Raw genomic sequence first — 26,244 nt, forward strand, 5'->3', positions numbered from 1 at the left:
CTGCCAAGACAGCCATAAGTTACTCAAAGATGCTGCCTTCTGTTTCATGAAGCAAGGAAGAAGTATACGTCATGGTTCCTACACAAATAGGTTTAGATTTTATTTCATTTTTTGCTTGATGGAGTTTGGGAACAGCTTGAAAATATGGCGGGCCTCATTGAAGTGCAAAAAATCATTTGCATTTCCTATTGGGGAGTCTCACTATAAAAATGGCTCGCTGAAGAGATACTGAAACTAATCATATCCCATTCCTCAAAAGATCAATAGGACAGATTGTAGCTTAATTCATTCTATACACTAGTAAGTGCCTGAAGCCATAGCAACACTGCCCTCATCCTGGAAATGTATTTCCATCTTTTGCTGTTATCTTATATTTTCTGAAGACTGCTTTCCAAAAAGCGAGGATCCCCTCCACTTAGAACTTGGGGAATATTTACATCAGAGTATTTCTTTGTCAAAAAGCATAAGACAAGACTAATCGTAAGGCAGAAGTATTAACAGAGAGTAAAAAGCACTTCTGCCTGAATTTTAAATGACAAGTTATTTTACCTTCATGAATTTTGGGGATCTTAAGACATTTCTATTTGGGTTCATGAACAGTGAATTCACATGCACGGATGCTCTCTCTCACATGCACAGTTTTAATTTTCAGAGAATGAGTGGTCAAAGTTTTACAAGAATTTGAAATAGCTGTTTCCCAGGAAACAGGAGTTACATGTATAGGCACCATTCACAAGTGCTTTACCAATCCTAGTTTTGAGATCACTGTGTGGGTATACACAAGCACAACTTGTTTTAGAAAATGAGAGAGAGAGAGAGAGAGCTCTTGCACTGGAGGAAGGCTTTAATCTCTGCTTAGTGGAGTTGTAGGATACAGACCATTTCTACATAATACGATCCATTTTTATTGGCATTAACAGATATATAAAAGTCAAGAAAGGGAAGAAAAATTAAAATGCAACGTAGTCACTGTAAATTCTAGCATGAGCAATTGTGGTATCCATATATCTTTCACCTGTGGCCCACCTATGAATGTGTGTAATGCAACTCAGCATGCATCAGGGTCTGGGGTCTGGAAAGGGGCAACCCCCCTTCTCCATTAAAACCAAGGCAAACTTTTTGCATTGGTTTTAATGGAGAAGGGGGGTTGCCCTCCTGGAAGGCAAGTTTGCTTGCCTTTCAGGAGAGCTCTTTGTTTGCAGGTCCAGAGAAGACAGGAAAAGGCAGAATCAGGGAATGCCAAATTTTTCTGAATTAATTCGGCGTTTCCCCGAATTCGGTTCGGTGTTTCCCCCCTTTTTTCAATTTGGCTCTATCCGAAATGAAAACAGCCAAATCAGGGGAAATTCGGCTATTTTCCAGTTCGGGTAGAACCGAATCGACAGCCCTAGGCCAGTCATTCTTGTAAAGAGATGGAAACAACCATCTATTCCAGGGATAGAAGAATGGAAAGATAAACTGATGGAATATGCAATATTGGCCAAAATGATCGACTTGATAAATGCAACAGAAGAGATGTTTCATGATCAACATAATGAAAAGTGGAATTTTTTTTATAGTTATCTTGAGGCTCATTGAAATAACAGCAAAAGCCCAACATTATATAATTACTAGTTAACCTAGTATTTTCTTTTGTTATGTATCTGTGGTATCCTTGACATGTTTGTAATGGCCTATGGCTAAATGCAAATAAAACCATTCATTCATTCATTCATATAATTACTAGTTTTCTGAAGTAGAGTAGTAAACTCTTGAATAATCATAAGAAATACATGACGTCTATTATGAGAATGAACCTATACTTGTATTTGTCCATTTGTATTCAGATGATAGCCAACTCAAGAGATACAAATTTTTTAATGTAGCCTGCTCAGTTAATTTTTTGTAAGAGTGTATGTTGTTCTCTGTTTTGTTAATACCCTGCCTTTCCCTACCCCTTTTTACCTTCTGTATCCCCAACAAATAAAATAAAATATTTAAAAAACAGAAATGGTAAGCAATTTATAATGGATGGAACACTCAAGGAATAGCCTCAAGGAATAGCAATTCCAAACAATTCTGGGCATTAATCTCTTCCTCCCAAAGTACTGATAAATTAATCACCTTCTGTATTCCTCCAACGACATGGGAGCGATACTTCTCAGTGTTATATGCCTCCAACGGCCCAGTGGACCTTACTAATGAGCAACCTGAGAACTTACCATGTTGGCCTTAAATAACAAGAGAAGAAGTTGGGGAAGTCATCAGGGGGATGAAAAGAGGTAGAGCACCTGGGCTGGATTTAGTTCCACTTGAATTCTTTCTGGCTAATCTACACGGGTGGTGTGATATATTGGCACCTATCTTTATTGTCGTTAACCAAACAAGTCAAATCCCTAGCATATGGCGAAGGGCAATAATTGTCCCTATCCATAAGAAAGAGGATAAAAATGATCTGAGTAACTACTGGCCCATCAGTCTACTATTCGTACTGGAGAAAATTTATGCTTCTGTCCTGCTGCGTTGCTTACTTGATTGGATCTCTAGAGAGAACATTATTGGTCCAGAGCAGGCAGGCTTTATTAAAGGATGATCAACCAACGATCACTGCATGCTGCTATATCATCTAGCTAAGAAATACATGGCTCTTACAAAAGGATACCAGTATGTGGCCTTTGTCGATCTGCAAACAGCCTTTGATTCAGTCCCCAGGAAGAGTCTATGGGGAAAATTAGGGAGGACTACAATTGACCGAAGACTCCTGTGGCTAATACAAAAATTATACGAATCTTCAGTTGCCCTGGTCCACTGTAGTTCAGAAGGACATCTGTCTAATTCCTTCTCTATACAAAGGGAAGTAAAACAGGGATGTCTGCTGGCCCCATACACTGTTTAATCTCTATATCAATGACATGGCCAATAACCAACAGTTTCATCCCCCTATATTGGTGCAAACTCCTATTTCACTCCTACCGTATGCTGACGATACTCTGCTACTCTCTAGATCTCCAGTGGGTCTACGTTGACTCCTGAGCGCTTTTGCTGCTCAGAGGGCTTGACTATAAATTATAATAAATCTAAAGTGATGCAGTTCTCTATGTCCTCACACCAGCAGAGACATCTTTGGTGTGTAAATGGCAACCTCATTGACCAGGTCACTCAGTTCAAATATTTTGGAGTTTACTTTCAGTCCAATATGCTCTGGACAACTTATATCAGAAATGCACGGACCAAAGTGCTCACTTGCATAAAGGCAATAATCCGACTTTTCTATTCTAAAAGTGGTCAATACATTCCTGCTGCCATTACTTTTTAACAGTAAAGTAGGATCACAGTTTCTATATGGTGCGCCTATCTGGGTCAAAGCCTGTGGAGAATCTGTTGATTCCCTTCTGAATTAATTTCTTCATAAAATTACTGGTGCTCCTAACTGTGTTGCTGGGGTATCATTGCATGCACAACTGGGCCTTGAAGCTCGGATTTGGGCTGCGACCTTTAGATTTTGGGTTAAGATTTATTTCTCCATGGAGTTGAATGGATATTTACATCTTCTCCAAGCTGACTCTTATCAAACCCCATGGAGTAAACTGGTTGAATGTCATATCCAGTCTTTAGGAATCTCTCTTTCTGACCTAAAAAAGCATAGGCCATCGGCAGCTCTTTCCTCCATCTTGAGCTGCTTGCAAAAACTGGATTCTGGAAGTACTAAAACTAAAGGATATAGAGTGTGCTCATCTCTATACCTAGGTCTAAACTTGCTGCAATCCCTCCCAATGTATTTTGATTTTCTGATAATCCTGTGATACAGACAACTATTTATGTTGGCTGGATTGAATGCCATTCCATCAGGGGAATTAATAGGTCGTTTGAACAGGAGCCCTGTGGTGCAAAGTGGTAAGCTGCAGTACTGCAGTCAGAAGCTCTGCTCATGACCTGAGTTCGATCCCGACGGAAGTTGGTTTCAGGTAGCTGGCTCAAGGTTAACTCAGCCTTCCAACCTTCCGAGGTTGGTAAAATGAGTATCCAGCTTGCTGGGGGTAAAGGGAAGGTGACTGGGGAAGGCACTGGCAAACCACCCCGTAAACAAAGTCTGCCTAGTAAACATTGGGATGTGACATCACCCCATGGGTCAGGAATGACCCGGTGCGTGCAAAGGGGACCTTTACCTTACCTTTAAATAGGGTACTGTATTGCGAGAGAGTATGTCAATGTGGTTCTGGCCAAATAGACACTCTTCAGCATGCTTTGTTTAGCTGTGACTTGTGGCAGAGTGGCCAAGGGACAAGTGGGCATTCCTCCTGGGGCCCTACCTCATCGGGCCCACCCAAGCAACAGTGAAGGCCTTGCCGAAGATGGTAGCAGCCGATTATGACTGGATTAAGAAAGCCATTCTTGAGCATGGTGAGAATGTCACCAGAAACCTACCACCAGAGATTCTGCTCCATGGCCTGGAAACACACGGACCCACCCTGGGCCTTCGTGATTAAATTGCAGGATCTGGCCTACCGGAGGTTGACTCCTGCCAACCTGGAAGCCAAAAGGGTAGCCGATCTGGTGGTTATGGAACATCTGATGACAGTTGTGCCTCCTCGTGCCCGAGAATGGATGTCCTATAACAAACCGGGAGACTTGCATGTGGTGACGACTCTCCTAGAGAATGTGATAGCCACAGAAGGCCAGGAAGGACAGTCCGAGGCAGGGGTACCCCAAGGGAGAGCAGTGAGTAAAACTGACCCCAGTTTGGGAGGATGAGCACGGCCGGGACCCCGATTCCCCAGGCCTGGGTAAGGGACGAGACCGCAGTGGGTGCCTCCACAGGCGGTGGCTGGAGCCTCCAAGATGACTGGCCCCAGACCCTGAGACTCTCAGAGAGTGGGAACGTAGTGCTGTGCTTCACCTGTGGAAAGTGGGGGCACTTCCGGTGGGAGTGCCCCATAATGGAATGTGACTGGGGAGCAGAGGAATTATGGCCTCTGGTGAGAAGGAGGCACAAGCCAGTGCCATTAGTGGTCTCCGTCCGCCTCAGTGGGAGAGAGCTGATGGCATTCTTAGATAGCCCAGCTCCATATTCATGATACACCCACCTATTGCCCGCCAAGTTGCCAACATGAACATGAACAACAAGTTGCCAACATGAACGCCTGTCTGCCAGCTGGAGGGCGCAGCGGGGGCGACGTGTGAGCCAACACTGGGAAGGAGGTGGCATCCCAGATGGGAGGTTTCACAGCTCCAAGCCGTGGTGTGGTGGCGCTGCGGCGGGGACCCTATCCAGAGATGCGGCAGGGGACGGGAGAGAAAGGGAGAAACACAGACACAGCAGCACTGGGGAATATGGCAGCAGCTGGTGGGGGTTGGGCCAGTGGACCCCCGCAGGGGTGAGAGGCCATGGGAGCCAGGGCCATGGCATGCAGCAAGGCAGGGAAATGATGGAAAGGGGCACCACCCAGGCGATCAGCTGGGGCAGTACCGGCTGACGAGGAAGATGAGGAAAAGCCACGAGTAAGGTGGAGGGAGGGAATGGACTTCCTCCACTCGTGGGGAAGGAGGGCGGGAGCAGGAAATTGGTGGGTTGAACAGGTGATGGGAAGCAGAGGATAAAAGGGTGGCCAAATCAGCAGCCGAGGGGGAGGGACTGAAGGAATGCAAGGTTGTTGGCTTGACGTCCTTCAGCAAGAAGGGAGTGTGGGAGGGATGAGTGGTCCCAAAACTCCCTGTCTGAGGCTTTGCTGGGCCATGCGAGAGGGGCTGGGGCAAACTTTGGGACACTGGCTCCGACATAGCGCCAACCTGTACCCGACCACAGATGGGGTAAAGAGGAGGAGTGCCACAACTATGAAATAAGGAAATGCTTCAGGATGAATCTGCATTCCCTTAGGAGAACCTCAGCACTGCCTGAAGGTGGACCTCTGGTCCAATATTTTTCTGAAGTCCCCATCCCAACCTGTGCCTAAAGATGTGGCCAGACCAGTTTCGTGGATAAGAACTGGATCACTTGGGAATTCACCCACAGGTTCAGAAAATGAAACAACTCAAACTTGATTGAGGGGATCCTGCTTTCTAGTCCCACAAAACCAGCTCAATACTCACAGTAATAACTTGACAAAAATATCAATAAAAGAATAACACCAGGTAGTCAGTTACAGCCCTGCCCCAGATAGCCAAAACTAGCCTGAACTCTTCAAATCTCCGAAGCTAAGCAGGGTTGGCCGTGGCAAGTGTTTGGATGGGAGACCTCCAAGGAACACCAGGGTCATGATGCAGACGCAGGCAATGGCAAACCACCTGTGAATGTCTCTTGCCTTGGAAACCCCACCAGGGGTCACCATGTCAGCTGTGACTTCATGGCAAAAAAAGTCAGTTACAGAATGAATAAGCAACTAATAACTTTCCTTGTGATAATGCTTATGAATTATGCCTCCATTCACGGAAATCCCATGGTATTCCCCTGGTTGTTTAATACCAGACACCCTTAATCTGGAAAACGAATGTGATAAAGCACAATTCAAGTGTCTCTATGCAAGAGTGTATGACTTAAGAGAAGTTTGGTATGATACATTAACCTTTTGATAGTACCCAAGGGTGTTTTATAATAAACCATCCATGCAGATGTTCAGCTTGCACTTGCATTTGTGGCTCACTTTGTTTAGATTCTCTACCAGAAAAAAGTAGTTTTGCAATAATTTTCTTTTTTCACAGTATACATCCCGCACCACCACCCTCTTTCCCCAATTTGGCATGCATCCTGGGCCTTTCTCAGTTATAAAATTGCACTGCACATTCTCTTCTGATGAATCTTGGCATTAATTCATTCTGATGTCTTAAGAGCAAGATTAACAGCCTCATCTCTGAATAAATTATCTATACTATCGATATTTTTTTGGAAGAGTTTAACATTTATAATGCTAATTGGATATATGTTTTTCTGGGAAAGTGGCACCGCTGACACACATTCTTTAAATATTTTATAGAATATAAATAAGTATATAAAATGAGCATTATCAAAGTTTGTTGGCAGCTACAGTAGTCTGAATCTATCTCATGTGAAATAGTAAATCCAAATACAGGAAGTCTGAGGACTTTTCCTAAGTAAAGAGATGAGATAGCTATGTGATGTCAACTCTATGTAACTTGTGAAATACCTTCCAAATGGTGGGAATAAGTACAAAAATGATGCCATAAAGATAGGCTGTAGTTGTGTGGGTTGACAAATACTGTTTGTTGTTTACCATGGTATTGGGCCCTAAGCATTTGCAGTTTTGTCTCTTGGGCATAAAATCCATATGAGGTTTCGTATTAATATCATGGTTCTTGATGTAACAAATGCAGTGATTATTCCCCTAAAGCACTGAAGCTCTTTGTAGGAGATGTATTTCCACTGAGGTAACTGATCCACTGACAGCTAGGGCTATCGATTCGGTTCATCCCGAACCGAAAAACAGCCGAATTTTCCCCAATTTGGCGGTTTTCAGTTCAAATGGAACTGAATTCAAAAAAAGACGGGAAAACAACGAGCCGAATTCGGCGAGTTTGGGGCGCGCCAAATAAATTTGGCAAATTTGGGGGCTCAGAATCAGCAGCAAAACCGTCAGTTAGTAAGCAGCATTCTCCCACGGCCAATGGTGGCCAAGCTGGGTCTTCTCCTGGCCAATCAGAGCAGGGATTCTCACTTTTGAAAATGCCAGGAGAAGAATCTAAAAACTCCTGTCCCTCCCCTCCCATCCCAACTGTATTCATTGCCTTCCAATTTGGTGGTGGTGCTGCTGAAAGATCCGATTCCTGACTGGGGCAAGCGGCTGGTGCTTACCGGAATAGGATTGGATTTTCTTGTCCTCCGTGCTCCTGCTGGAAGACATCCACACAGTTTGATTTTGGGTTTTTTCTCTATACCTTTTCTCCTGTGTGTGTGTGTGTGTGGGGGAAAGCAGAGTCTGTGTGTGTGTGGGGGGGGGGAGCAGTTTCTGTGGATGGGGGGAGCCAAAAAGGGCTTTCGTCCATTCTGCCAAGGGGTGTGTGCCCGCTTGCCTCTGTGGGAGTGTGTGTTCTGCTTTTAAAGTTTAAAGTTGAGTCTGTGTGGCGGCTAGCGAGTCTCTCTCCGCTTGGCACCCAGGCTGCGCCTCCTCTTCCTTGGGTTTTTTTCTCATTTGGGGTTGAGCAGAGCTGTACTGGTTTGAGGGGGGGGCTTCGCCCATTCTGCAGAGGATGTGTGCCCGCTTGCCTCTGTGGGAGTGTGTGCTGTGCTGTTCTTTTGTTTTTTGCCCCTAGCATGGGGTTGAGTGCGACGGTGTGGCTTGCGTGAGTCTCTCTTCGGCGCTGCTCAGCACCCGCACCTCCTCCTCCTTGGTTTTTTCCCCATTTGGGGCCAAGCCGTACTGGTTTGAGAGGGGTTTTTTTCCGCCCATTCTGCCTGGGGGTGTGTGTGCCTGCTTGCCTCTCTCTCTCCCTGGTTTGAGGGGAGGCTTCAGTTGTGTGTCCTCAGGTTTTCCCTCATTCAATTTAATTCAATTTAATTCAATAAACCTTTAATGGCATATCCAATATTACAAAGAGGAGGGAAAAAAACAGTATAAATACTACTATCAGCTAAAAAAAGCTACAATAAACATAAAATCATAACACAGAGTTTCCCAAATTTTTCATTCTTAACACATTGACTAAGAAATTGGCCACCACCACAGTGATCTCTCCTGTTGTATCGTTCAATAAAATTTGACATTTTATTTTATTAGGAAGACAATATTTAGAATGTATCCAAGTATTTAACCATTTCTTCCTAGCGGATGCGTATAGTGAGCAATCTAGCAATATGTGAGGAGTCGTCCCTTGGACCCCCGCCTGCTTGCCCCGTGGCCTGGCCAACTTGACCCAGAGGGGGTTTCCTTGGCCTCAGAATAGGCTCCTCGAGGGCAACCTGGCCCTTCTCTTTAGCCTCACGGTCGGTCCCTGCTCCGCCGAGCAACCTGCTCCACAGATGACTGCCGCCTCTTCCCCCCCGGCCTCCACCACCCTCCTCGTCATATAGGCCAGGCCCCCCTTCTCTCCGCCCCTTCCCCATCCTCCCTCCCTACCGGGCCGGGGCTCCACCAATCGGCCCCTCCTGGCCCTGTCAGCCCGTCCCCCCTTTCAGGTGGGTCGGGATCCCACCGCAGCTGATTGGCGGCTACCGCTCCGCCTCCCCCGCCCACGCCTGCCTGGTCCTCCGCCTCCTCCCCCTCGACTCTCTCTGAGCCGGGTGGGGCCGTGGCAGAGTCAGGGACTCCTGCGCCGGCCGTGGCATCAGCGACCTGCGGCACCCGCTGCCCCCGGGTCACAGCGCCACGCCGCTCAGCCCCAGCCCGTCCGGCCAGGACCGTGCTCTCCCCTGGGCCCTCACGGGCCGCGGAGCAGTTGGCCCCGCCTCTTCGCGGTCCCCACCGCATCGGGGCGGCATCGCCGCGCCTCTCAGCCCCAGCCCTCCCGGCCAGGACCACGCTCTCCCCTGGGCCCTCGCGGGCCGCGGAGCAGTCGGCCCTGCCCCTTCGGCCCGTTCCTCCCGCCCGGCCAGGACACTGCCGGGCAGTCCCGCGGCCGGGGCTGGCCCGGGCACGGGACACAATATGTGCTCGATTGAGTCCAAAGAGTTAGAGCCACATTCACATTTCCGTTCATGTTTAGGAATATTTTGAAACCTTCCATATAACAACTTCGATGGGAAGGCATTTACTCGCGCAAGAGAAAAAACTCTGCAATGGCTAGGACTATCAAGATTGTATAGATAATGGGGGATACATCCCACAACATTCTTAAATTTTAGTATAGCTGATGAACAGACAGGGGGTTGAGAAGACTGCATTTTTTGAAGTTCAATATCTAGAAGCCTCTGTTTAATTGTCCTAAAAATATAAACTTCCGAGGAGAAAGTTAACTTCTCCAGGGAAATGCCAATGGATCTTATTTTAGATTGAATTTTATGATCCAAGAGGTATTATAAATTTCCTTTAATAAAAAACCAGAAGTGAACCATCATCAGTATTAAAATACAGTTTAAGCCAATAACAAATAATTAACACCCTTAGTTTCAATTAAATTTAATCCTAATTCAGAACACAATGCATAATAAGAAACACAGTTCGGGAATCCCATAATTTGTCTAAAAAAGGATGCTTGAATCGCCTCCACTTCACGATTAAAAGTGTTAAACCATATAGGAACCCCATAAAGAATCTGAGGTAAAATTTTAGAGTTAGAAACTTTAACAGCGGCAGGAACAAATTGATTTCCTTTGGAAAAAAAGAATGATTTTAATTGATTGGAAGACAATTTCCCCAAATTAATAGACCTTCTCCTATGAGTTGCCCATTGAAGGTTAAAATTAAATGTAACACCCAAATATTTATAACACTTAACTTGTTGGATCTTATTCTTACCAATATGCCATCTATAGGAGACCCACTTTCTATTAAAAACCATAACATTGGACTTGGAATAACTAATTTTGAGCTCATTAAGATTGCAGTATTTCTCAAAGGCCATCAAATAACGCTGAAGGCCAACTTTGGTAAAAGAATTGCTGTATCATCTGCGTATAAAAGGAAAGGCACTGCTCTGCCACCTAATCTGGGAGGATGGCCGTCCACAGACTCCAACGCTCCAGGAAGATCAGAAAGAAATAAATTAAAAAGAAGGGGAGCAAAGACACACCCTTGTTTTACACCACTGTTGGGTGGGATTTTGTCAGTGAGAAAACCATTTGAAGAAAATTTGACCCGGCACAATGTACCAATGTGAAGTTTCCTCAAAAGGATTAAAAGGCGCTGATCTATTCCTAGATTGCTCAACTTAGCCCAGAGTTTGTCTCTTATAACTGAGTCAAATGCACTTTTTAAATCAATAAAAGCAACGTAAAGTTTCTTCGTGCCAATTTTCATATATTTCTCAGCCAGGGTTAGTAAAGTTAAACAATGGTCCAAGGTTGATTTATTTTTAGAGAATCCAATCTGTTCAAGTCCAATAATATTGTTGTCCTTTACCCAGCTGCGCAAGCACAGTTCTAGATGTTTCGCATATAATTTGCCAGTTACGGATAAGAGACTAATAGGGCGATAGTTGTCTGGTATTTTAGGATCCCCTTTCTTGTAGAGTGGAATTATTATTGAATATTTCAAGAACTCAAGTATTCCAGTAAAACTTATGCGTCGGAGATAGCTTTTGGCCAAATTTGGAATCCAGCTCTCAAGAGTGTTTAATGATCCAGTGATCCAACCGCTTCTAAAGTCTTATGGGAGAAGGAAAGCTTCTGTTACTGGTCTGAGCTCCACGATACCAACAGACAGAAACTAGGATGTTCCAATGGAGACAGGCAAAGCCATGTCCTTAATGGATACTTTTGTTCCTCCTCAACTGTCATTAAGTGCTCCTCTTAACCCTAATTTAATTTCTCCGCCCCTAGCTCAGTCTGTAATGCCAAAGGATATGATGCTACCGGGGGACTGTGATTTTAAGGATGACTCTTATTTCCTTATTTTTGGGAATCTTTTACCCATGGAACAGCAGGATGTTATCGACAGATTGGAAAATACTGTTCAACGTCTGCGAGAGTATAAAGCCTCCTCTACTTCGTCTATTCCCTTGTCTCCTAAAGAGACTGGTTTACCTGCAGTGTCTGCCCTATCCCCCAAACTTCTCTGCCACAGGCAAGTGTGGATCAAATGGACAATTCTTCTCTGGGTCACACCCTTCCAGTGCCTTCAGGTCCTACTGTTGTTTTATCAGTTCCAGAGCCCCCTCCAAGTGCAAATGGCTGTATCTTCCAAGACCCACGTAAGAGGCTGGATATTATCGAGGAAAGGGATTGACTATTTAATTCTCATTCTGCCTGTTATGTTCAACCGCCTCTTGGAATATCGCGGGCTGGAACAAGAAAAAAAATGATCTTGACTTTATCAATTACTTAGGGGCCTTTGATTGCGTGTGTTTACAGGAGACATGGATGATAGAAAATTTGAGTATTAAGGGTTTTGACTCCTATTCTCTTCCAGCTCATCGAGAAAATTCAAGGGGTCGCTTCAAAGCAGGTTTAGCAATATTAATTAAACAAAAAGTATTTTTGAGATCTGAGCTACTTGGGAACTGTAATCATATTGCACATGCGGTCCTCTTGTCCTTCTCCTCACCATGTCTTATTTTAATCAATGTGTATCTTCCTTTTTTTTTTTGGTAATGACAACTCTTTAGATACCAACTGGTTAAATTTGTCTAATTTTGTTTTTGATATCGTCCATAAACACCCTGAGATTCCTGTGTTTCTTTTGGGTTATTTTAATGCAAGAATTGGTTCCAACCCCTTGTTTTGGGCTTCTGCTCTGGGTCTGATTAACTCTGAACCTTTACCCCCGCAGCTAGGTTTTCCCCACTACTCACAGGATACATGCTCTAATAATGTGGGGTACAAGCTAATTGAGTTCTGTATTGCTCAGAATTTGTTAACTCTTAATGGCTTGATACAATTTCCATCCTCTCATTTTTCACATTTAACTCCCGTCAAGGGAGAAGTGTGATCGACTGTGGTATTTGCCATCCTTGTTTTTTAGCCCTTGTTAAATCATTAGTTAATTCACAGTCATATATGATTCTTAAAAGAATCAAGTGGTCTGAATCCTTGGGGGAATCTTTTCCCTCTCTTCTCTATTCTGAGACACTTCTTACTCAGAGAATTATGATTTTGAATTCTGATTCTCACTCTGAGATACTTTTGTCATTTGCCCAGACTGAGCTGCTTTGCTCTTCATTGGCGGAGCCTGTACAGACCGGCTCTCCCAAGCCATGTCCATGGTTTGATAAAGAGTGTTTAGAACTTAAAAGACAACTCAGAGTTTTGTTTTCCCTCATTCATAAGATCGGTTAGGTCTATTTTGATGCTCGCTCAAAACTGGTTTTCAAATTGTGACTTAAACAATGCATTTGCCTGGTTCCGAGACTCCTGACTCCCGAGTCCGATGCAAAAGGGGAAATTCCAACCCACCTGCTCCTTATGCATAGCTAGCACGCCTCTGTCCCTTTCCATGGTTTGCAAACTCCCAAGGTCACGTCACATGTTGCTTTGCATGGTTTTGCAATCTCTGAGTCCTAATGGTCTATTTATTTCTATTCATTCCAATGGGCGGAGGGGGGGAACCCTTCCGGGCCCCATAACTCGGGACCCCCTGCCCCAATTGTCACCAAGAAGGGTCCCCTCAAGCTACCCTGAAAGTTTGGGGCCTCTACCTCCAAAAGGCCCCCTCCGGAGCCACAGAAAGCCGCAAATGTGTTTGTGATGGCTTTTTTGCAATGGGCAGATGGGGGGACCCCTTCGGGGCCCCATAACTTGGGACCCCCTGCCCCAATCATCACCAAACTTGGGGGTTATTGCAAGAAGGGTCCCTTCAAGCTACGCTGAAAGTTTAGGACATCTACCTCCAAACATGCCCCCCCCAGAGCCGCGAAAAGGAGCGATTGTGTTTTTAATGGCTTTAAATGGCAGAATTTTCCCTCGAACTCCGAATCTTGCACCGAATTGCACGGATCCGAATCGAGGGAGTTCAGACCTTAGCATTTCCCGAATGAAAATGGGCCGAATTTTGCCAAATCCAAATTTTACCGAATTTGTTTTTCAACAGCCCTACTGACAGCTCACCAAAGTCTTTGGCTTTTGGTTGCTAGACAAGTAGATCAAACTGAGATGGTCAGTGGGGTTGATGTAATGGTTATTGATGTCACAAAGGCAATGATGGTGAAGTTTTCCTATGTATCTCCTAGGGCAAAGATGCATTTGGGAAGTCTCTCTTTTTCTCTCAAATGAAAGGTAGCAGATTTCCAGTCCAAATGTATGGCCTTCCCCATAGCTTTCTGAAAGTATTTATCCCAAAGTTCAAAAGCACAAGTGGACAAATAAGACAATCTTGCAGAGATACTGGGCATTATTATAGAAAATGTCTCCCAGTAACTTTCTACTATATATGCCAAATTTCTACTGGCATCTGCTCATCATGTAAAGGTTGAACATGGAGGCAGAAAGTATGAGAAGGGGAAAAAGGGAACTCATTCATAAATCAATTAATTTTTTCTTTAATATTTTTGCGTAGTTGGCTGTGAGGGTGATTATGGCATTGAACAGAAGATCTGAGTTTCATTCTTAATAGCTCCTGTTTCTGAGGCCTCCTAAGCTGACAGATACCTTGACAGATTGTTTAAACTGATTTGTGCAAAATAGATTTGACAGGGAGGCCTGCACACAGAAGTCAGTAAAATTATGCATTAAAATAACCTGTTTTGAGTTGATGATATAAGGTCTTTCACCCCAAATACCTTATCTTTCTATATTTTCCTTTTTCTGTCTCCACACAGAGTAAATTCAGACATAAGGAGTGCAACAAAATTATACATCAGCTGTATGAATATATCTTGTCATCTCTTCCACATCACCAGAAATGCATCTAGAATAAAATCTTTGAATATTGCCATTTGATTACTAGTTCCAAAAAATCTTGGGGTTTAGCACAAATATTAAAAATAACATCTGATATTGAAGTGTATCAAAATAAACAAAGAATTAGTTCATTTAATCCTCAGTGGTCTTCATTAGCTAGATTTGAAACTTCATTTCATGGCAAAATTTAAATAATGGCTTTGATTCAGCTCTAGTTTTATGAGATTAGAAGCCCCAGATGGAGATTCATTCCCCCGCACATTAGACACATCCATCAAATTCAGCAGGTACTGGAGTAGCCTCCTGAAGTGTGTTCATATCTAGTTAGGTACCAGCATCTACTGTCTGCACATATGTCCAGATTGTCAGGTTGGGGCACATATATTCCACTGATTTATTAATTGCAGTGACAGTTGAAGCATGCAGCTTCCCTACCTCTGTTATATTTCTGCATTGGTTGTACTTCATTGTTAGTATTCGTGCCAGTTTATTAGGCTCTGGCAAGATGCTTTATGCAATATGTCATTGGTAATATGACCACTTTAGGTCTTGCTTCTTATAGCACTTGCTTCAGGGTGCCAGATTGACCAGGAGAAAGGCTTGTGTGTATATACACCATATTAGCCCTTGTTAGAAATTTAAAATGGCCTCCATCAAGTTTTCCATCCTCTGTGATTTGGTTTCTTGACAGTGACAATAGCACACAAGAACTGACTTTTGGCAGTATGGTTGCCAGGTCCCCCTGGCCACTGGCAGGAGATAGGGGGATAGAGTTGCCAGATCCAGGTTGGGATACTCCTGGAGTTTTGGGTGTGGGGCCTGAGGAGGACAGGGACCTCAGTGGGGTAGAATGCTATAGAGTCCACCCTTCAAAGCATCCATTTTCTCCAGGGGAACTGATCTCTGTAGTCTGGAGAACAGCTGTAATTCCAAAGAATCCCCAGGTTTCTCTGGGTGACTAGCATTCCTATTGGGTAGCGCAAGCTCAGTCCTGCACTAAGTTTGCATTGGGAAGCATTCCACGATGCCACCTGTGGATGTGAAAACACAATCACTACCCAAGGAATGCAGCTCGGCAGCTGAGCAAACTGAAGCGATTTTGTACAACTTCACAGCAGTTTGGCAATGACATTTCACCAGGGATATGGGAGAAAGTATGCAACCTTGTGCTAGGACTTGTGAATTCTACTCTGACAATTTAAGAATTTCATTCCAAACTGTAAGACGCTACTAACTTCTCACTGCAATCTTTGGTCATCTCATTTTTGAACGCCAATCTGCCCCTATTATGGTGAGAGCTCCTGCATGAGCAGCTGCTTCTGGATGCCAGCACCATCTCACCTGTTGACTTGTTAGAGCTGCTTCTTGGTGTGAATGAAAATGTGAAGAGGTGAACTCTGGACAGAATGAAAGAAAATGGTTTTGATAGTCTTTGCACTCAGAGCATCCAAGCAAGCAGCCCTGCACTATTAGTCCAGGCCAGAGGTACAGTCCAAGTAAAGGCTTGTCTTACCAGTCCAATGGGCTGCCTCATCCTCCACTGCCTCCACCTAAGCATTACCATTTGGATGATATGGCCATTGCCCACAACTATAGGGACACATAAAAACATGCCAACTACAGGGACCTCAGGGGCAGAAACAGACTTATGGGGCTGCATGGTACATATCAAGAAGAAATGATTGATTATAGGCTAGCGGAGACTGGGCAGAGGAATGGAAACACTTTGACCATCTCTTAAATTGCATCATGGACAAGGTGGAAAAAGTGAGGCGACCTCTCACTATGCTATGGGGATGTCTGGAAGCTGATCAGGAGGAACTTCGTTACTGGATATGGCGATCCAGTGATGCAGAAGATTTTTTAAAAGGCAGTTGTAGTAATCAGTGAAGAGCCAGCCCCTTTAGATTCACATCAGGAATCTCAGAAGCAGCAGCATCTTCATTAGGTATTTGTAGTGGAAAACTCACGGAAGACCTTTGTAACATGAGGAGATAGTGGTGAACCACATGCTTCTTCACTTTCATATAGATTGTCCTATGACAGCACTGGGGTGGAAGGGGTTAATGGGGAGGAAAAGGGAGTAAGGCACCTGGAATAGGCATGCGGAGGAGGCCACCTTAGCCTTATCTCCTGGCCTTGGAGCGCTCTCTTCCAAATTGCTAGATAGCAGGACACACACACACACACACACACACACACACACACACACACACACAATTACTTTCTATAAGAAGGAGGGCTACTTTCTTCCCCCCTGCCTGCCTGGCTTCTTCTTGCTTTTCATTCCAGACCGAACTGCTGTATTTTGGGGTCCGTGCAGAGCAAGGGATGTGAATACTCTTTTGTCTGTCATTCTGTTTGTTTGTTTATTGCTTGTAGGCAATAAAACCGCTTAAATTCTCTGAAATACTAAAGGGAAAAGAACCTTTTGCCTTTTGGCAATACAGTATTTACCACACTACAGTTATAAAACAAAATTACAAAAACCAAATAGTCTATAGAAACATTAAAATAACATTGTTAGTAACATTATCTAGGAGCGCATACAAGCAGTTTGCATATTCTTGATACAGCTAGCAGGTATCTGGCTACTTGTTGACTAATAAAAAAATTCTGTCTGATAAAAGATATACCACCAACTGCTGGTCTGAGAAACTCTGAGTATTCAACAACAAAGGACTGAAATAAACATTCCTCGGCCTCAAGTAAAACTTACAGTGCAGTAACATATGAATTATGTGTTTAAGTACCCCAACCATGCATGGACAACACCTGTCACTGAGAGGAATTCTCTTGTGTCTACCATATAAAATGGCTGATGGAAGAATATTAAACCTGGCAAGCATAAATGCTCTGTGGACATTAGGCGATTCCAAATGAGATAAGTAAGCAGCTACAGTTCCTATAATCTGGGACAACACCATGAAACATGGGAGAACAATGTCTGTTAACTAAAGAAAATAAAGTTTGCATTTCTATATCTAGCAAGTGCTGATGCAGCAATCTAAAGACCTGCTCTTTTCCAAGCAGAAAAAGTGAGTCAAAAGAAATACCAATAGATGTTATTTTCCTATTAACTTCGACCACTTACTTATATAGGAGTCTGAGAACAAGGCAGAGATATAACTGGGGTGTTCAGTTAGAAAATGCAAACTCAGCCAGAACTTAATGGCTTGAACCCAGGCCTTGGTTTCCAAGAACCCTTGCCCAGTTTCAAGGTACAGACTGCATATGCAACACAATTAGGGACACCTAAAATGTGATGCAGAAAATAAGAGTGGACCCTTTCAGTGTCTTGGTTAAAGGCACTTATGCAGATAGGAATTCTGTATAGAAATTGGGCCATAGATGTAGCCTTGAAAACATGCAAGGCAGCAGGAACTATTTGACTTCCATGAACATAGAAAAAGCAAGTTACGGCCTCAATACTGAATTTCACCTCAAAAAGAAGAACCTAGGTTGTTAGAATGATAGTGTTATAGCAAAAACAACCTCTTATAATGTAAATCAAGTTGCAGAATCAGAAAGTGAAGGTAGTTATGTGTCAAGTATGGATCACCTTTTTTATGAATGCGGACTATTATAGCCCTAGTCCAAGGCTCAGGCATTCTCCCTATTAGGTCAATAAAAGAGTGTAGTTAAGGGAGAAGCCCACCATATTAGGTTTTCTTTGAACAATTCAGGAGGAAGTCCATCAGGTCCTAAGGCTTTCTCCACTTTAAGCTGATTGATCAAAGAGATGATTTCATTGCAACTCACAGAGAACCATTCAGGAAAATCTGAAGGAATAGGGTCTAATAACTCAGAGCAGTGATCCGAGGAATCAACAAAAAATATTAGTACAATGGTCCTCCCAAGCTTGAACCGGGATGCTCTTGACCGGGATGCTCTTGACCTGGGATGCTTCCCTGCCTCTGACCCTGGGACTTGACACCCACCTTTCTATCCAATGAGCACCCACAGCAGCTGACATCATTCTCTTCTCCATTTTATCTTCACAATAACTCTGTGAGGTAACACATGAAGCTTCCTTATAGTAAATCAGGCTGTTTGTCCATCAAAGTTACTATTGCCTACTCAGACTGGCAGAGACTCTACAGAATCCTTGACAGAAATATTTCGTATCACTGACTGCCAGATCCTTTAACTGGGGGTGCCAGGGGTTGAACCTGTGGCGTTCTGCATGCCAAGCAGATTCTCTACCATTAAGCCATGGCCCAGTGATTAGGCTTAGAGAGAGTGACTAGCCAAAGGTCACCTAGCAAGCTTCTATGGCAGACTGGAAATATGAACCTGGGTCTCCTGGACCATAGTCTAACACTCATGTCTCATATACCACACTGGCTCTTAGCTTTATCTCCTTTTCTCCCTCTGGCAGGCTCTCCTTGGGAGAAGTCTGACTAAGTTGTAAGTTGTGCTGTTGCAATTTGTTCAGGTGAGGTCTGTGGTGGCCACTGCCAGGCCCAGCCAAATTGCACAAGTTGTATGGAGACTGTCGTTGGGGCCAGGAGAGTTGTGCAGCATCATATTGTAGCCACTGCTGCACCTGCTTGTGTTCATGGGAACAAGTTGCTTGGTTGTTGCTGCTGGGTCTGACCTTGATGATTCCCTCCTTCAGGGCAGCAGGAAGGGGAGCAGGGGTAGACTGGGAAACCAAAATAACTTTAGGAAGGGTTTACCCCATGTCTTTTACTGACAGAAACCAAGGTTTGAAGGCTGACAATATTGTTGTGGTTGCATAGCAACCTCCTCAATGGTCTCTGAGATCTCATCAGGCATTCATTTCTTAAAGATACAAATGCTGCTTCTATTAATTTGGCAGTTTTTAACCCACAATTGTTATTTTCCCCCCAGATTTTTCCGCAAATCTGGGGCTTTTTTCAGTTTCATAGAAAGATCTGTCTTGTCTGTTCAGGACTCCAACCCCAAGTACCTCAGATGAGACCATGTTGAGAAATATCTATATCTTTATATAGATATAGAGATGTTTCTGATGCCAACAGAGATAACAAAATACACATTAAAATCGGGCTTAGAGAAATAATTTTAAATGTAGGTTGGTTATGAGGAAGTCATCTATTTAATTTCACACACATTCAGAAAGAAAGGCTGCCTACATCCGTGTGTGACGACAGGATTCTGAAGGAAACAACTCTTTCTTCTGGAGTCCATAACTGTAAATGCAACATTTATCAGGGATTCTGTTTAGAGGAGTTCAAGCATCTGCTGATTTGGCTTATGTCTTGCTCAACAATTACAATAAAGGAATCAATTGTTTGATGGGCTGTGTGTGTTGCTTGTCAGGTTGTTTGTTGGGTTCCTTTCTGCACATTCAGAAAATTGCATAAGGTGTATATTAACCCACCTGGCCTATCACCACTGCCTCACCACAGTCCACTGTCAATTGTTTGCATGAAGAAAGAAGATAATTCACAGTGGGTAGCCGTATTAGTCTGTCTGCAGTAGTAGAAAAGAGCAAGAGTCCAGTAGCACCTTAAAGACTAACAAAAATATTTTCTGGCATGGTATGAAAGCTCATACCCTGCCAGAAAATATTTTTGTTAGTCTTTAAGGTGCTACTGGACTCTTGCTCTTTTCTACTAATGAAGAAAGAAGATTAGTCATATATAAATTAATACTGTGATTTAAAAAAAAACTTACCATTTTGTGTTCAGCTGAGTCTGCTGGGCACACACCATTAATGGCTGCTTGACTGGATCTATAGCAGTTTGTGCATGCTCACTGTTAACACACCTATGGGAGTTGTAGATCTCCACCGCCCAGCATCATTCAGTTATCTGACAAAACTATGACCTTGGAGAAAAATTGATTTCATCTACTGTGAAGGTGTAAATGTGGTTGTGAGGAAAAAGGAAATGAAACTCCATCATCATAGCTATTGCGCAACTACAATGTGTGGCGAACCGTGAAAGTGAGATGAAATGATAGAAGGCTCAGCTCATGAGTATGTTCCCTTGGCAAACACGTTCACTGTGATGTTCTCAGCATGTGTACTACTGATCATTTGAATCTCAGAACATTGTTTCATAGAAATCAAACATTGATGAAAGATGAATGTGAAGATGGCAGTTTCAAAAAATTGCTACAGATGCTTTAAAACTTCAATTAAATCTAAAAGTTAAAAAAAAAAACCTAATATTTTTCTCTCCTTAAGAGCTTTATGCATTTATATCATTATAGGGGGAAAAAACACTTTAAAACCCTTCCATATTTATTTTTAAATGTTGTTCTATCACATTCATCAATTTTCTCAATGAAAAGTTGATTTTTATTCCTGTGATTATACTAAAAATAACATGAGGGCTTTTCAGATCAGGAATAATTTGCATTTGAAGCACTTGACAAATGTACAGGCTTGAATTTTATTCCTTGAGACATCACTTTGACACATTTTGCCTCAGTTGTTTATTCATTTCCTGACAATTGCAACCAGGCATAATGTTCACCGGACAGTATTAGCCAACATTTTTACACGCTTTATTCCCTGTGTTCTTTTTGGCTACTCTGCCATGTTGTCTAGCTCTTGTGCTCATTACTTTTAACAAATACTCATGATAAATTTACAAGCAAACAAAAAATTGAAGCAAGTATTATGTCTAGGGTTGCCAACTGCCAGGTCTCCTGCTATTACAACTGATCTCCAGCCCATAGAGATCAGTTCACCTGGAGAAAATGGCCACTTTGGCAATTGGACTCTATGGCATTAAAATCCCTCCTTTTCCCAAACCCCGCCCTCCTCAGGCTCTGCCCCAAAAACCTCCCGCCGGTAGCGAGGAGGAATCTGGCAACCCTAATTATGTCTGATTCAGATTATTTGAATTTTACAGAGGGGAATCTCCATTGAGCTTTGATCTTTTGTCTTCTGTCTAATCTATTAGCTCTGTCTTTCACATTTTCTACAAATATTTCACATTTCTTGGAAATATTCAAAATGTACAAAGCAAAGATGGATCTTCTCTGCCCATCTAAACCTTCCTTCTTTCCTCCATCTCTGTCACTGCTGAAGTGGATGTCACGGCCCCTGTTTCCCAGACAGGCACTGCAGCAGTAAACTTTGATTTCTTCTTCTTTGACATTTAAGAAGTGGCACATTCTACATGTAGCTCCCCCTCCCCCCAGAACATGCTGGTCATACTCCTGGCCTTAAAGGCTTCAGTGTTCTTCCTGTCATCTCTCTCTTCCTCAGACAATATCAGAGCAAACTGAATGAAAATGTTCAGTTGAATGCAGACCTTGGCATCTCAAGGAAGAACTTGCTTCCTTTGCTTAGTAATAACAATTGTACCGGTGAAGTATATTTCTAAGGTTTACAGTGCTTCTCATACACATACGCTGAGTTCAATAATAGGTCCACCTGTCACGGTCTCTGACATAATTATGGTATTCTGTGAACATGTGCAGAATTAATTCCATATAGAGCTTAAACACATCATGCAAACTGAGCCACTACAGAGGTTTGTATAATGAAAGCCTGTGTAATGCAAATGTCCTTGGAACAGGCTGAATTCTCTCAAGGTCAGCTCTATCAAGAGCTAACTAATTATGTTACTTTGGTCTTGTCCTTGAAGGGGAAGAGCAGAGCACCTTTCCTTATCTATCAATAAGATGTAACTAAAATCACCTTTCTGACTCAGCTGTCAGATGTCAGAATCTCACACAGAACACTTTTGCCCTTCTCAAGGTCTCAAGATATCTTAATGTACTAAGAGTGCATTAATAGCTTAAACTGTGCTTTTTATAACTTAAAGGCATTAAAGGCTCCTGCAGTCCTATCAAGTAATATGCTTTATTGCCTTCTGTAATCTGCTCAAGGCTGTGTGTTACTAACAGATGTTCACAAAGTGACAAATGTAAACAATAATTGTGTTTTATGAGTTATACAGTTAAACATTGTACTACAGATTTCTAAGTAGTCTCATTTAATGTGTATTGTCCTAACGAAGAGGATGGTATAAAAATTATGTACGTAACATGATCATGAAACTCAGAAATGAGTGTTTATACTTTAAGCAAAATAGACTGAAAGGAAAGGAAGCCCATATATGGTCGTGGAGAGCTGAGCAGCTGCTACTAAAACATTACTGCACTACTCATCATATCAGATAGAGGGGATAAAAGATTTCTCTTTACTCTTAATGAGTCTAGAAACAGTATAAATACAGCTACAGTTAGCCCAGAGATTTAGAACCTTCCAAAAGGCTCTCAGAAAAGGCTGAATGGTATGTATGGTTTAAATACTTTACTCTAGACTTTGTGAATTAGATACTTTGAACTGAATCAGAATAATTTGACTGTTATATTTTAGAAGTTGGATTTCGAAACTGAATAGTATGTAAGACTTGCTTGCTTTTACTGCATACATTCTAAATACATACATTGTATTTTTATAAGAGTTTTTATAGAAGTGTTAAAGACTTGATAATCTGCATTTACACATATTTTAATAAAAGTATATCAATAAAAATACTTGCTTTTTAAAAGTAAGTAAAGTTGTTGAGTCCTGCTTAATCAATGACTGGCTGAATAAGATACCTTCACTTCTCAGTAAGTGAAACATTCTAAGAGCCTGTCATCTGAACAGCACGACCCGCTTCACACCTAGTTCAGCACTGTCTATTCTAACTGACCTTTTCCTTTTCTCCCTTGCTTATGAAGGCCACTGCTAGGTCCTGTGCTTTATCAGTAGTGTGTCCCACATTGTATTATTATATAATATAATATTATTATATAATATAAAAGCAGGAACCCACAAGGACTCAAGGGGGGCACATCATTTCCCCACCGTCACTATTTCCTCTTTTCCTTTCCTGAAAGACCCCATAGCCTCTCCTCATTTTGTGCTCCCTTCTCTCCTTCCTACCCACCAGGCAACCTACGTTTATCTGTCCCCCCCCCCCCCCATCTTCAGCTTTCCCTCCTTTCCTTCCTCTGGCAGCCTCTACCTGGGAAAAGTATGGCCCAGTTTTGCAGGGCTGGCTGCCAGGCTTTGGAAAGAAGAGCAGAAATTTGGCCTGGGATATATAGAGTTTGATTCAGCAAAGAAACTTGCAGGTGGAAATGTCATCTATGCAGTTGGGGATGTGTGATTAATTAGAGGGTAAATCTGATGTCATCTGCATATAGATGGTAATGAAAGCCAAGAGATTTGAGGAAGTCATCCTGGGACAGTGTGTAGAGGGTTAATAGAAAATGCATTGGGAGTCCAGTGGAAAGATGAAAAATGCAGGATGAGCTTCACATTGTGAAAACTTTCACAGGAGCAGTTACACTAGTGAGAAAATAACTTAATTTTCTATCTCTCTCTTTAAGGTATAACAATACAATGCAGGGTCAGTCTACACAATATGTTTTCCCTTCAAACACATGAAACCACATCCCAAGCAGCAAATTTTAAGACTTATGTTTTTCATTTTTGCTACAGTTTTTATAACCTCTATATGGTAGTATGTTAGATAGTGGATATTGCTTTTGATTTAGTGATACAATCACTCTGCTGCTGATAGTTTTCTACCTACTAAAAATAGTAGTACAAACAAACAAGAGTCATTTTCTTTCTCCAATTACTATTTGTTCAGGATATTGATTTACACATGTAATATATGCTAGAAACCCCCAGGCCTCAGCAAGAAGTCACCAAATTATATAAGTAATGCCAAAAAACCATTGCAAAATTGCATTTATTCCAGAAACAAAAACATTTTAACCAGTTTATACCTTTTTATCACTATTTGTGTATACAAAATAGTAATTTGTATCAAGGAAATATGCCCTCAACCATGGCCTTTAAAAGGATTTTTTTCAAGTTAATATTATCTTGTATTGTTTAAATCTGGCATGTGAATGCATAGTTCCATGGAATCCCTCTAATTACCTCTGAATAAATATTAATCTGTCAAACAGAAAACCAGAATTGCTGCTTGCTGACCTAGAGCTTAGAATCAGAGAATCATAGAGTTGGAAGGGACCACCAGGGTCATCAAGACCAACCCCCTGCAAAATGCAGGAAATTCACAACTACCTCTCCCCCCACACCCCCAGTGACCCTCACTACATGCCCAGAAGATGGCCAGGATGCCCTACCTCTCATCATCTGCCTAATGTCATAGAATCAGCATTGCTGACAGATGGCCATCTAATCTCTTCTTAAAAACCTCCAGGGAAGGAAAGCTTACCACTTCCCGAGGAAGCCTGTTCCACTGAGGAAGCAATCTAACTGTTGGAAAATTCTTCCTAATGTCCAGACAGAAACTCTTTTGATTTAATTTCAACCCGTTGTTTCTGGTCCGACCTTCTGTGGCAACAGAAAACAATTTGGCACCCTCCTCTATGTGAAAGCCCTTCAAGTACTTGAAGATAGTTATCATATCCCCTCTCAGTCTTCAGGCTAAACATACCCAGCTCCTTCAACCTTTCCTAATAGGATTTGGTCTCCAGACTCCTCACCATCTTTGTTGCCCTCCTCTGGACACGTTCCAGCTTGTCTACATCTTTCTTAAATTGCTGTGCCCAAAACTGAACACAATACTCTAGATGAGTCTAACCAGAGCAGACTAAAGCGATACCATCACTTCAAGTGATCTGGACACTATACTTCTGTTGATGCAGCCCAAGATTGCATTTGCCTTTTTAGCTACCGCATCACACTGCTGACTCATGTTCAGTGTTTGGTCTACTAAGACCCCAAGATCCTTTTCGCACACACTACTGCTAAGACAAGTCTCCCCCATCCTATAATTATGCATTTGATTTTTCCTACCTAAATGTAGAACTTTACATTTATCTGTGTTGAAGCGCATTTTATTAGTTTTAGCCCAATTCTCCAGCCTGCCAAGATCATCCTGTATCCTGGCTCTCTCTTCTACTGTATTTGCTACCCCTCCCAATTTAGTATCATCTGCAAATTTAATAAGCATCCCCTCTATTCCTTCATCCAAATAATTTATAAAGATGTTGAAAGTCTCCAAACTCTTGAGCCGGGGCGGCGGGGGGGGGGGGGGGGCTTAAGAGCTTGGAGACTTTCAACATCTTTATAAATGAAGCTGAATTTCAAACTTGCTTGACTGCTTTCCATGCCTCTGTTGTGTTTAAAGTAATAAACATCGCCCTGGTCATATTTTAGAAACTCGGGATTTGTTTCATGTAATGCCCAGTATCTGGATTACAAATAACAACATCACAATCTTTGGCTCTTGTTGAAGATTTTGGGTTTTTAAAGAAGAAAACTTTTGGGATCTGACCTTTGGAGCTGATTTTTGCTAACTTGCTTTCACTTTTCATACTGGTACTGATAAACGCTTTCATACGCTTTCATTTTCCATACTTGCATATGGTGACACTTTTTAAAGGATGCTGCCAATTTTTAGCACCCTGCTGCCACCCTCTGGCTTGCTAGAAATGTGACTAAAGTAAAGCTATTGAAACAAAAAACCAGAAGGGCTTGGCAGAACACATACAAGAAGACTCTGATTATTTCTGGGTCAAATCTATGGACTGTGATTAATTTGGCAACACAATTTGGACTGTTCCTGTTACTTTTGTTTTCTGTTCTGAGGTAAAATTCAATGAACTCTGCTTTTCATTGCCATCCTCTGGTTTGAATAACTCTTTACTAATTCTAGGACTAGAAATGATCTGCTGCTGTTTGGTGGGCGAATTATCATTTGTAAAGACTTAAACATATATATCCATTTAATTTAAGGCATTAATAAACTTCACAAGACAGCTTTGTTTCTATTGTTTTAGGTGACAGTTTGTGTGACTAGTGGGAGTTGTTAAGAGTAGCAAATGATTTCAAGTCCAGG

At 42.5% G+C, this 26,244-nt stretch overlaps 1 pseudogene; it reads left to right on the forward strand.

Moving 5' to 3' along the window:
• The first annotated feature begins 4,331 nt into the window (after positions 1-4,331).
• LOC130492905 (protein CBFA2T1-like) lies at positions 4,332-16,309 on the forward strand (annotated as a pseudogene).
• The last annotated feature ends 9,935 nt before the right edge of the window (positions 16,310-26,244 follow it).

The sequence above is a fragment of the Euleptes europaea genome, unplaced genomic scaffold (assembly GCF_029931775.1).
Source record: "Euleptes europaea isolate rEulEur1 unplaced genomic scaffold, rEulEur1.hap1 H_1, whole genome shotgun sequence".
In the NCBI taxonomy this organism is placed as follows: Eukaryota; Metazoa; Chordata; class Lepidosauria; order Squamata; family Sphaerodactylidae; genus Euleptes; species Euleptes europaea.